The sequence below is a fragment of the Heloderma suspectum genome, chromosome 7 (genome assembly GCF_057233095.1).
Source record: "Heloderma suspectum isolate Gila_16-S chromosome 7, 16-S_ref, whole genome shotgun sequence".
NCBI lineage: Eukaryota > Metazoa > Chordata > Lepidosauria > Squamata > Helodermatidae > Heloderma > Heloderma suspectum.
In genome coordinates this window covers 1013559-1024528 of record NC_139464.1, presented here as the reverse complement: position 1 = coordinate 1024528, position 10970 = coordinate 1013559, and positions in this window count along the sequence as shown.

Here is a 10970-nt window from a genome sequence, read left to right as displayed (position 1 = left end):
GCCCTGCAGCTCAGAAAGGGCCTGTGAAGAGAAGGCCCGGCCGTCACCCAGGCAGGCCTGCTTTCTCTGTGGGGGGCCTTTTTACTCCGGCGGTGGGGAGGTGTTTCAGCCAGAGGAGTGCAGGGGCGCAGGTCAGTGTTGGGCTGAGTGGCCCTCCACAGACAGAGGGCGTCTGCGGTCCTGGCCCCGCCCCTGACAGCGCCACCAGAGCGCCAGTTTTGTGCCCACCCCTGCACAGAGGAGGGCTCGGCTAGTGCTGGAAGGGGCGGCAGCTGGGTTTGTGTGGCACACGTCCCCCCGTGGGGGTGGCTCTGCGAGAGGACTCGGCCGATGAGCTCTCCGCCAGCCCCTGGCCTGAGGCGGGAGGCCCAGCCCTGCCCCCAGAGGAGCCCAAGGGAGCTGGGGGCCAGGCGCGGGCCGTGCAGGCCAGGCTCCGCGTCTCTGCCGAGAGCCTTGCTTCCAGGCAAAGCTGGTGCAGCCGGCATGAGGTTCTGCGGCTTGAGCTGGCTGGAACCTGGCAGCAGCAAATGCTGCTGCTGCTCTTGGGCAGCCTGCAGGGGGACCAAGGAAGGGGCAGCTTCAGCACGGGGCCCGTGCCTGGGCCACCCCTGTCCTTGGGCGGGGGCGGGGAGCACGCTCGGCTGGGAGGCGCCCCTGCTGGCCCTCCCTGCTGGCCCTCCCTGCTGGCCCTCCCTGCTGCTGCTGCCCCTCCCCCTCCCGCCGCTGCTGCGCTGCGCCTGAGGACAGCTCTGCCCTCGCCTCGGGCAAGTAAGCTCCGCCGAGGCGGTGACTGGGCGGCGCCCCTCCTGCTGCACGGCAGCGGAGGGCACGGGAAGGGCAGGAGACGCGCTGGGCCCTGAGCACCAGCCGCCCCATGGCCAGGCGGGGCAGGAGAGGTGCAGGCCCAGCAGGCGACAGGGTGCCCAGCAGGCGACAGGGTACCCGCCTGGCCCAGGGCGCTTTCCAGTCCCTCACCCCCCAGCCCCTACTCTTGGAGGAGCAGGATCATACTGGCCTGCACTGGCCCTCCCCACTCCAGTTGGAACGTGAGCCACTCGCTGGGCAAGACAGTCTCTGAGCCTTGGGCCACAAGCGCCTGATCTGGCCAGGCATGGGCTTCTGGGGGGCCTCAGTCCTGCTGGCTACCCAAGCTAGCTGCCCTCTGCTGAGATCTCTGCCCTCTGCAGGCCTCCCCCCCCAAATCATAACGCAGCTTGCACATCTGCAGGGGGCCAATCTCCACTCACCCTGTCTGCCTGAGAACACAGGCCGGAGACTCCCCTCCTCTCTGCCGCTGCCCCCACCCTGCACCCCTGCCCGGAGGAGGATGGGGAGTTTGTGCACAGCAGAAGGAACTCTCGCCTTTCCCTGCCAAGAGAACCAGGGGTTGCCAGGATGGCACATGCACCCAGCACAAGACCAGCAGAACTGGCTGCGGAGCCAAGACCCAAGTCCGCACCGCCGCCGAGGAGTGCCTGTGCTCCTGGAACGGCCCCCCCCCCAATTTGTCCCAGTCCCACGTGGCCTGCCCTGCTCCTGCTGATGGGTCCTTCAGCAAAGGGTGGGCAAGCTAGCTGTGGCTCCTGGCCCAGCTCTCCAGCAAGGGTGTTTGCTTTGCAGTTCTTGGGCCTGGCTTTGAGCCTCACTTGGCTTCTGCACCAAGTCACCGTGCCCGGGGGGAATCCTCACAGGCCTGCAGGGTGAGCACAGATTGGGGGCGCAGCTAGTCAGACCACTTGGCCACTGTGCCACTGGTACAATGGGTTGCTTTTTGAATCCACAATGCTTGGCGTCTGCCAGGACAGGCAGCATGGCCCTGGCCGATGCGGCAGCGGCTGGGAACAGCCGGACCAGCTGTTCAGAAGCAAGAGATCCTTAGCACTGGGCTTTTGGGGATGTCTTGCAGAAGCACGCCGAGAAATGCATAGCCCCTTGTGTTTGGTCCATGGGCCCCAGGTGTTTGGGGAAAAGAAGATCCACCTGGCGACCTAGAGGGAGCGGCCAACTGAAGGGGGAGGGAGCCGAACCCATCCAAAGCGCCTCAGCAGGCATCAGTGCTTCCCAACTCCTCTCTCCTCTACCTTTGGCCTTGGCACGCCTCTGCCTGGCTGTCCTGTCTCAGGTGATTGGAGGGAGGCGACTCTGACCTGCTGGGGACAAAGCAGGCCTTGGTGTGCGTGTGCTGGCTGCGCTGCGCTGCAAGGAGAACGCCTGGTGGCCTGAGGGAGGGCTTTCCTACTTTGGCTCAGTCTTCTCCCAAAAGAGGGTCTATGACACCCCCCCCCCCCCCGGCAAAGGCAAAGTACAGGCTGAAGGGGCAGGCTTGCAGCTTGAGATCGACAGGCATATGGTCGAGGAACACCTCATTACTTTGAATGAGTTCAAATTTCCAGGGCCAGATGAACTGCATCCTAGAGGAATAAAGGAACTGGCAGAACTCGGAACCGCTGCCTATTCTCTTTGAGAAATCATGGAGGACGAATGAAGTGCCAGACAATATTTCCCAACAAATATTGGGGAAATTGAAGTGTCCCATTACTACTACATCATGCTGCCTTGAAACATTGGCTATTTGCTTTTCAAAAGTATCATCCCATGGGGAAACATGAGCTTCTATCTGCCCAGAAGAGGATCCTGAACGCCCATAGGGAAACTCAGGACTCTCACTGAGCGTAGCAGGATCCCGAATGCCCATAGGGAACCATGGGCTTGCATACATGCTCTTAGATCCAACTTTGCTGACGTCTGGGCTGTCTGTGCCTTTTCCTTCAACAACAGTATTTTTCATTGAAAAAATGTGTGTGAATAACCAAAGAGCAGCACCCTGAATATGTGTAAGGAAACTCACACCAAAAGGTAATCCGGTTGCTTCTTGCTAATGTTGCTTATTGCCAGCCTGCCCGAACTTAACTTTTTTATTTATGTATGGGATGATTCAGAGTTTTTTAAAAAAATAAAAATCTACCCACAAAGTACTATTTTTCAACATTAAAATTAATGTTCCCCTCTGTGTCGTAGGTCCATAGTAATCTTTTCAGATTTATTTCTGGAAATACATGTTTAGGATGGTGGTTTTAGTGTGAAAGGTACTGTTATTTTTCTTTCAGAGATCTTCATAGGTGGGACACAGCTCACCCACCCAGAAATATACTTTGCCCCCTTCTGCTACTACCCTGGGTTTTTTTTTTTCCTGGTGCTGCCACTGTGAGATCAGGCCAACCAGTTTAGAGATGAGAGAGTGTCATGATACAGGTATGGATTCATCCAACAAACCCATACAGTCAGGGCCACAAATACTGGAACAAGGATAACTGTTTTGGCAGTTGGCCTCTGTACACCACCACACTGAAGTTGAAAGGAAACACACCCAGATGGGAGCGAAGCCAGGACTTCCAGCTGTAATTCAAGGGGCTTGACAAAGGTGGGGCACTAACCATTCAGGGAGGACAGCCAGTGGCCTACACACACACCCATCATTGGTGGCTCATAAGTAATGGAACAAACCAAAATCATTTCAAACTTAAGGATCGCCTTTAATACCTGGATGAAAATCCTTTGCAGTCAATGACTGCCTGAAGTCGAACCCATGGAAATGAGCAAATGCTGAGTTTCCTCCCTCGAGATGCTTTGCCAGGCCTTTACTGCAGCTGCCTTCAGCTGCGACTTCTTTGTGGGTCTTTCTGCCTTCAGTCTTGTCTTCAGAAAGTGAAAAGCATGTTCTACTGGGTTGAGATCAGGTGACTGACTTGGCCATCCCTCTTCTTTGCCTTGAGAAACTCTTGGGTAGCTTTTGCTGTATATTTTGGGTCATACATCCGTCTGCAATATGAAGCGGCGTCCTCTCAGTTTGGCAGCATTCGGCTGAATCTGGGCAGAAAGTATAGCCCTATACACTTCAGAATTCATCCTGCTGCTTTTATCAGCAGTCAGGTCATCCATAAACAGTGACCCAGCTCCATTGGCAGCCATACATGCCTACGCCATAACACTGCCTCCACCATGTTTGACAGATGAGGTGGTATGCTTTGGATCATGAGCTGTTCCTTTCCTTCTCCATACTTTTCCCATCATTCTGGTACAAGTTAATCTTGGTTTCATCAGTCCAAAGAATCTTATTCCAGAACTGGGCAGGCTTTTTAAGGTGTTTGCTGGCAAGAGCTAATCGGGCCTGTCTGTTCTTGAGCATTACCAGTGGTTTGCACCTTGTTGTGAAGCCTCTGTATTTACATTCATAAAGCCGTCACTTGACTGTAGATGTTGACAATGACATGTCCACCTCCGCAAGAGCATTCTTGACCTGGCTAGATGTTGTGAAAGGGTTCCTCTTCACCATGAGCAGCATTCTGCGGTCATCCACTTTAGTTGTCTTCCATGGTCTTCCAGGCCTTTTGCTGTTGCTGAGCTTGCCAGTTAATTCCTTTTTCAGGATGTTCCAAACTGTTGTGTTGGCCACTCCCAATGTTTTTGCTATCTCTCTGATGGGCTTATTTTGTTTCCTCAGCCTAATGATGGCCTCCTTCACTCGCATGGACACCTCTTTGGACCTCATGTTGGGGGTTCCAGTGAACTGCTACCAAATGCAAATGTAACACTCAGAACCACCTCCAGGCCTTTCATCTGCTTGATTGGTCATGGGCTGCCCAGGAAACAGGCCACCCCTGGCCAAGCAGCTGCTTGTCAGCCGTTCGTTCCATTACTTATGAGCCACCAATGATGGGTGTGTGTGTAGGCCACTGGCTGTCCTCCCTGAATGGTTAGTGCCCCACCTTTGTCAAGCCCCTTGAATTACAGCTGGAAGTCCTGGCTTCGCTCCCATCTGGGTGTGTTTCCTTTCAACTTCAGTGTGGTGGTGTACAGAGGCCAACTGCCTAAACAGTTATCCTTGTTCCAGTATTTCTGGCCCTGACTGTATATGACTGGTCGAAGAAGTACTAGCAATTCTCATGAGAGAACCTAGATGAAAGTACAGTTATTTCATTGCCGCCTGTGCTGCCAAAGGGTGGGGAGGTGTTTGTGGACTGTTCCTCCTCCCCTGTTCCAGAGCAGGAGCATGATTATCATTTTGACCAGTACAGATGGGTATCAAAGGGGTCAAATTTCCATCGAAAATGTTTGCGCCCCCCAGCTGTACTGAAAAGGCACTAGTATCTAAAGACCCCAATGGGTCCCGGAAAGATTCACTGCGTGGTTTCAAGAAATACGTATTCTGCCTCAGGGAGTGCACAGATCCTAGAAAGTTGTACATCTTCCACTATTTGGGTGATGAAACATTGCACCAAGCTCCCAGTCATGGCAACAGGAAGGAGTCTAAGAAGACTTTTGCTGACACTATTAAGCAGGTTTTTGAAAAATGGAAATTGCATTGGAGCCACACACAAAACCATTGAAGGCCTATAAGCGTTTATAAACAATTGCATCAATGGACAGTTCTCATAGACGTATGGCCATTGATCACCCACAGAATCTCAAACAGTTACAAAATGTATCATATCAACAGACCAAAAAAAGATTTGGCAGTGATGAAATATTCAATCTGGTGGAACTCTCACACCATCTTGAAAATTTTATCACAAAGTTTACCTTCCTGCCCAATCTCATTGTTTCATCTGCACATCCCAATATCACTGCTGAGGGACGTGCCCTCCTCTCTCTCTCAAGCAAAGATGCATCCTTGCCACAACTTGTGCCCTATGATAGCATGGTCAAGCTCGGAGATGTCTTTTAATCTCCCATAGTAATGAGAAATATCATTTTAGAAGGTGACCCAATACTCCCAGTTACATTTCTTGTACATACCAAAAGATTCATGGTATGCTATCAAGATTTCTTGTGTGAAATACTTTCAAAATTGGGAAGAGAAAACATGGAAAAAATACCATTTGTAACAGATGGACAAAGGGGTATTGTTCAACCTTTGCAAGAGAAATTCCCTCAGATTCTACAGGTATATTGTAGAAATAACTTTTTTAGAGTTGTCAGGATGTGGGTGAAGGGCCATGGTGGGAGCAAAGATGATTTGATAGTTTTAGAAGACACTGTGACACAATGGCTAAATTCATTATCTAAGATACAATATAAGGAGAGAGGGAATATAGTGTGCTGTGGAGTCAGCCATTTTAAAGAATATTTTGATAATTGAAGGATTGCATTCCCAAATGTGCAGCAAAATTTCACACTCAGAAATTTGATGCATTCAGAAATGATATAACTGCAACCAATAACATCAGCAAGAGCATGAACAAGATAATTAAGGATGAGATGGAGTGGAAAGAAATGCCAGTTCACACTATGGCACTCGCAATGTATGATATGCAAGCATATTTTTTCGGGCTGTGTGGGGACCCCCAATCTGACTCGGAAGCCACTTTGTGGCTTCGGAGGCGGGCCCAATGTCGCTTGGGCTGATTCAGGGGAGCCTTGACCCAACTTGGTCCCGAACCCGAAGTGGGATTCGGATGCCGAACCCCCCTCTGGGTCCCCCTCGATGCCCCCATGCACCCCCCCGCTCCTTGCTTTGCCACCGCCGCCGCCTCCTCCACTGCTGCCGCCTCCTTGCCACCGCACTCTCCACCGCCACCTTCCCTGCCTTCTCCGCCTTCACTGTGTGAAGGGAGGCCTGACTGGGCCTTGTAAGTAGTTTGGTTCAGGCGAGGTGCCTGATGGGATCGAGTGTGTGTGTGTGTGTTTCTGGCCATGAGAAGGTAATTGTAACTTGTCGTAAGCAAGAAATTCCTATCCACCAAAGTAACTCATCCCCAAAGATAAGAAGGGCGCTGTGCTGATAAGATTGTTGCTGAGTACTAACTGGCTTCGGAGCACGCATAGTGTGTTTTCTTTGTTCTCCAACTTTCAGCCTGTATAAACTTCTCCTGTTTTCTTTCTTTTTTTGAGAGACACAGTTTTGCCTCTCTCCCCCACGGCTGTGACGTGCTTTAATAAATTTCTGACTGTTCAACCTAACCTGCCTTGGATATTTCCTTAACAATTTGGTGCTGTGACTTGGATCCCAAATGCTGAGGAGAATTGAACCAACTTGGGCCGCCATTCACTGACCAGCCCAGAAGTGCGCACCAAGGCAAGAGACCTTTTGAGATCTCCAAGTCTGGGACTCGGTGTGAGGCTGCCTGTGGAACGATTCTTCCTTGGCTGATGGGATACCGCCTTTACAGAGACAAGACAGTAATTTAAGCACATGGTAAGTTTTTGTTTGTTTTTGGGGGGGTTATAGAGGTTCGTGGGATATGGCGTCAGGTGAATGGGAGTTGCCTTGTGTGAACTGAGGAAAAGAATAGAAGAGTTGCCTGGTATGAACTGAGATAAAAGGAGCAGGGCAAATTCTGGAACCTTGTGTGAGGGAGTTTTCATTTTTCCCTCCATGGTATAAGCTGGCCGACAAGACACAGACCTCCTGAATGAACCATTCCTGAATGGAGATTACAGTGAGTGACCCGACCTTTCCTTCACTCCCTGCCATGGTATGGGCTCCCTAGACTGCGAGTTACTGATTGTGCCTCCAATTCAGTGGGAGTCACTCTCTGATTGTACCTCAGAATTTGGCAGTGCCTTTCGTTTCTCGCAGCCTGTGAAGACCTCCTGATTGTTTTCCTGTGTGCTCCTGTGTGAATTGAGGATGGGGTCGGATTCTTCCAAAGAAATTCCACAGCCCCCAAAGGGATGCCTTCAATGTACATGTACAGGAATTATGGACCTAAGACTTGCAAGTTTTGGATAACTGGAACTTGACCTGTCCAACAATTTCCCTTGGTTGGGACCTTTGATTTGGATAGAATTGTGCATTTAACGGGAACCTTCAAATCTCAGGGTTCCAAGGTGGCACAGGGTCAATGAGAATGCATTCTTTGATTGGTATGTTGAGATGTCAAAAAGGTCACTTAAGTCCTGAGGAGCAGAGTCTTAAGGACTCCCAAGAAAAACCGAAAGACTAGGTCAAATTTTGAAACATTGGAGAAAAGCCACAGAAATTTAGAGAAGAATTGCAAACAGTGATCACTTGTTAAAATCCTAATTAGGCTAGCATGAACCAACTCATGTGAGTTATTTTGCCCCAAGAAGTGCGCACTAGATTAAAGGAACAAGCAAACTGGTGAAATCAAGAACCAGCAGATCTTAATACTTTAGACCAGGCGTGCATCAGATGCTGCAGAAAACTGATTAAGCTTAAAAAAAGATCAATTGTAAGCAAAATAAAAGTGAGACTACACAGACTACATGGATTGTCTAAAGACATTTTTGAAAAGATATTCCAGCATTGCTGCCACTTTTCTGTAGCCAAGTTGAGCATTAGAAAAATAAGTGTCCCCACCAGCCTGGCCAGCTGATGGAAACACTTCACACCGCCCAGCGGCTTCCCCCTCCTCCCCCTCCTTCTCAAAACGTCTAAGACAGTCGAGAGGTTTGTAACTTTTCTATTGACCAGAGACCTTTTGCGTAAACTTGGTTGCACTATCTTTGTTCCCTGACAGAGTATATTAGATATTCCTGAGCCACTTTCCTAGTCATCCGAAGCTGAATCTGCTTCCACTGCTCCAAAACAAGCACTATTCTAATACTTGGGCTTCCTGATTATTCCATTCACTCTCTTCTGTTATTATATATATATATATAAAGGTAAAGGTGTCCCCAGCCAGTCGTGTCCGACTCTAGGGGGTGGTGCTCAACCCCGTTTCTAAGCCGAAGAGCCAGCGCTGTCCGAAGACGCTTCCGTGGCCATGTGGCCGGTGTGCCTGAACACCGAGGTGCACTGAACGCTGTTACCTTTCCCGCCGAGGGGGTACCTATTTATCTCCTTGCAATTTCTTGCTTTCGAACTGCTAGGTTGGCAGGAGCTGGGACTGAGGATGGGAGCTCACTCCATCACGCGGCACTCGGGTCTCGAACTGCTGTCCTGCCAACCTTCCGGTCTGCAGTTCAGCTTCTTAACCACTAAGCCACCACGACCATCTCTCTCTCTCTCTCTTTGTGTGCTTACCTAAAAGCATAGAAGAACTGACTAGTAGCATATTAGAGTACTTTCCTTGGTTCTACAGCTGCTGCCTTCCTTGTTCAAGCCTCTAAAAATATTGTGTTAAGTGCTCCTTCAACGCTCTGTGTACCTCACTCAGTGGCAGCTCTTCTACTTAAAGCAAAGACTCAGCGCCTGTCTCAGTCACGCCTCCTCAGGTATGACATTTTGCTTCTCTCTAGCAGTCATATTACAGTGCAACGTTGTTCCACTCCAAATCCTGCTTCTTTGCTGCCTGATCCTTCTGAGCCACTGACTAATGTAGATTGTGTGTATTTTGTGGATGGGTCTTTTCAAAGAAATGCTAAAGAGATATGCTGTCTGTACTTCCCATGTTGTAATAGAACAAAATTATTTTGCCTAACTGTACTTTTGCTTAAGTGGCAGAACTTTTTGCCCTCTCTAGGGCTACTTAATCCTCTCAACAATAAACCAGTCTCCCATGGCAACTTTTGAAGATGTTGCACAACTCCAAAATCAGGCCTATCAGAAAATAGGCCTATCAAAATCAGGCCTAAAAGAAAATCAGTGAAGGGAGCCAGCAGTGTGTGTACTTTCTGACAGTTTTCTAACTTAGGGAGCAATCCTATCCAGATAGGCGACCGCCTAGCCAAAGCAGGGCAGGAGAAGCACAGAGGGGATCATTCCCTCCACGCTTCTCCTGCCCTGCTTTTTCGGCTAGACAGCCGATTGCGGCCGTCTAGCCACGGGAGGACAGAGCGGGGAAGGAGGCGCTGTGTGACACATAGGGTGTGTGGTACAGGCAGCTACGCTCTCCCCACTCTGGAATGCCCCCAGCCATGCCCTGTTCTGGCTGCTCCACGCTCCTCCTGCGCATGGGGAAGATGGGGCTGTTCTGCGCTGCCTCCAAGGCAGCGCAGAAGTGGGGGGAGGTTGGTTCTCCGGAAACTGACCTCAGAGCATGGGCTCCGAGGTCAGTTCCCGGAAAACAACATAGCCTATGGCTGTCTAGTGGCCACAGGATTGCTCCGAGAGACTTGCTCTATAAAATCCTGAGTGAATTAGCCTGTTATCTGTTCCTGTCTGAGAAAAAGAAGGTGCACCTCCTGCTTAGATAGCCAGCCTTGAAGTACCGTGCCCCATCACTCCCCTGGAAACCAGAGGACTGAACCTTTCTTTTAACATACAACTAGGTTTCATTCAGATGAAGAAATGTGTTTCTTTTAAATACGTATTAGTAGTTGTGTGCACAAAGCTCTTCAAATTCAACAGTATTTCCAGTGCCCCTACCATCCCCAGCCAGCAGGGCTGGTAAGGAAAAAAAAAAGTGGTCTTAAAGAATTAGCCAAAATCTGTGCTAAAACTGGGCTTAAATGGCCAGATGCTCTACCTTTGGCCCCAATAAACGTATGTGCCACTTCACATCAACAAACTGTGCTCAGTGCCCATGAGGTCCTTATAAAGAAACCCACGAGACTCCTGTCTTCAGCACCTATTAAAGAACATCTTAGTAACTTGCACTTAAGCGATGAGACTGTGTTGAACTATCGCCATGCATTAATGAAGTGTGTGAAGGCTTTCCATTCACAGGGTTAAAAAGTGCTTCCAGACGTTCCTACGACAGCGTCACAACCTGTAGCCTAGAGACTGAGGCTACATCAAAGTCCATCAGAGGACATCTTCCTTTGGCCTCACTGGAAAAGATCCCATCAGGTGCTGTTGACCACCTGAAGCTGCAAAGAGCAGCTACCTGGATCCCCACATCCCACTGCAAGGAAGTGTCGCCCCTGGAGACGATGTGCCCTAGAACCAGATGACGCTAGATGTGCCCTATCACAGAGTTCATCAGCCCTTTGCGTCATTTTGGACCAGTAAAGAGAAGAACATCTCTTAAGTTGCCATAGTGGTACTGGCTTCCTGCTATCGTGTGAGTTCTTCTTAGACTTTTGGCACTTTGGCCTTCTCTGGATTACAAAATAGCCACCTC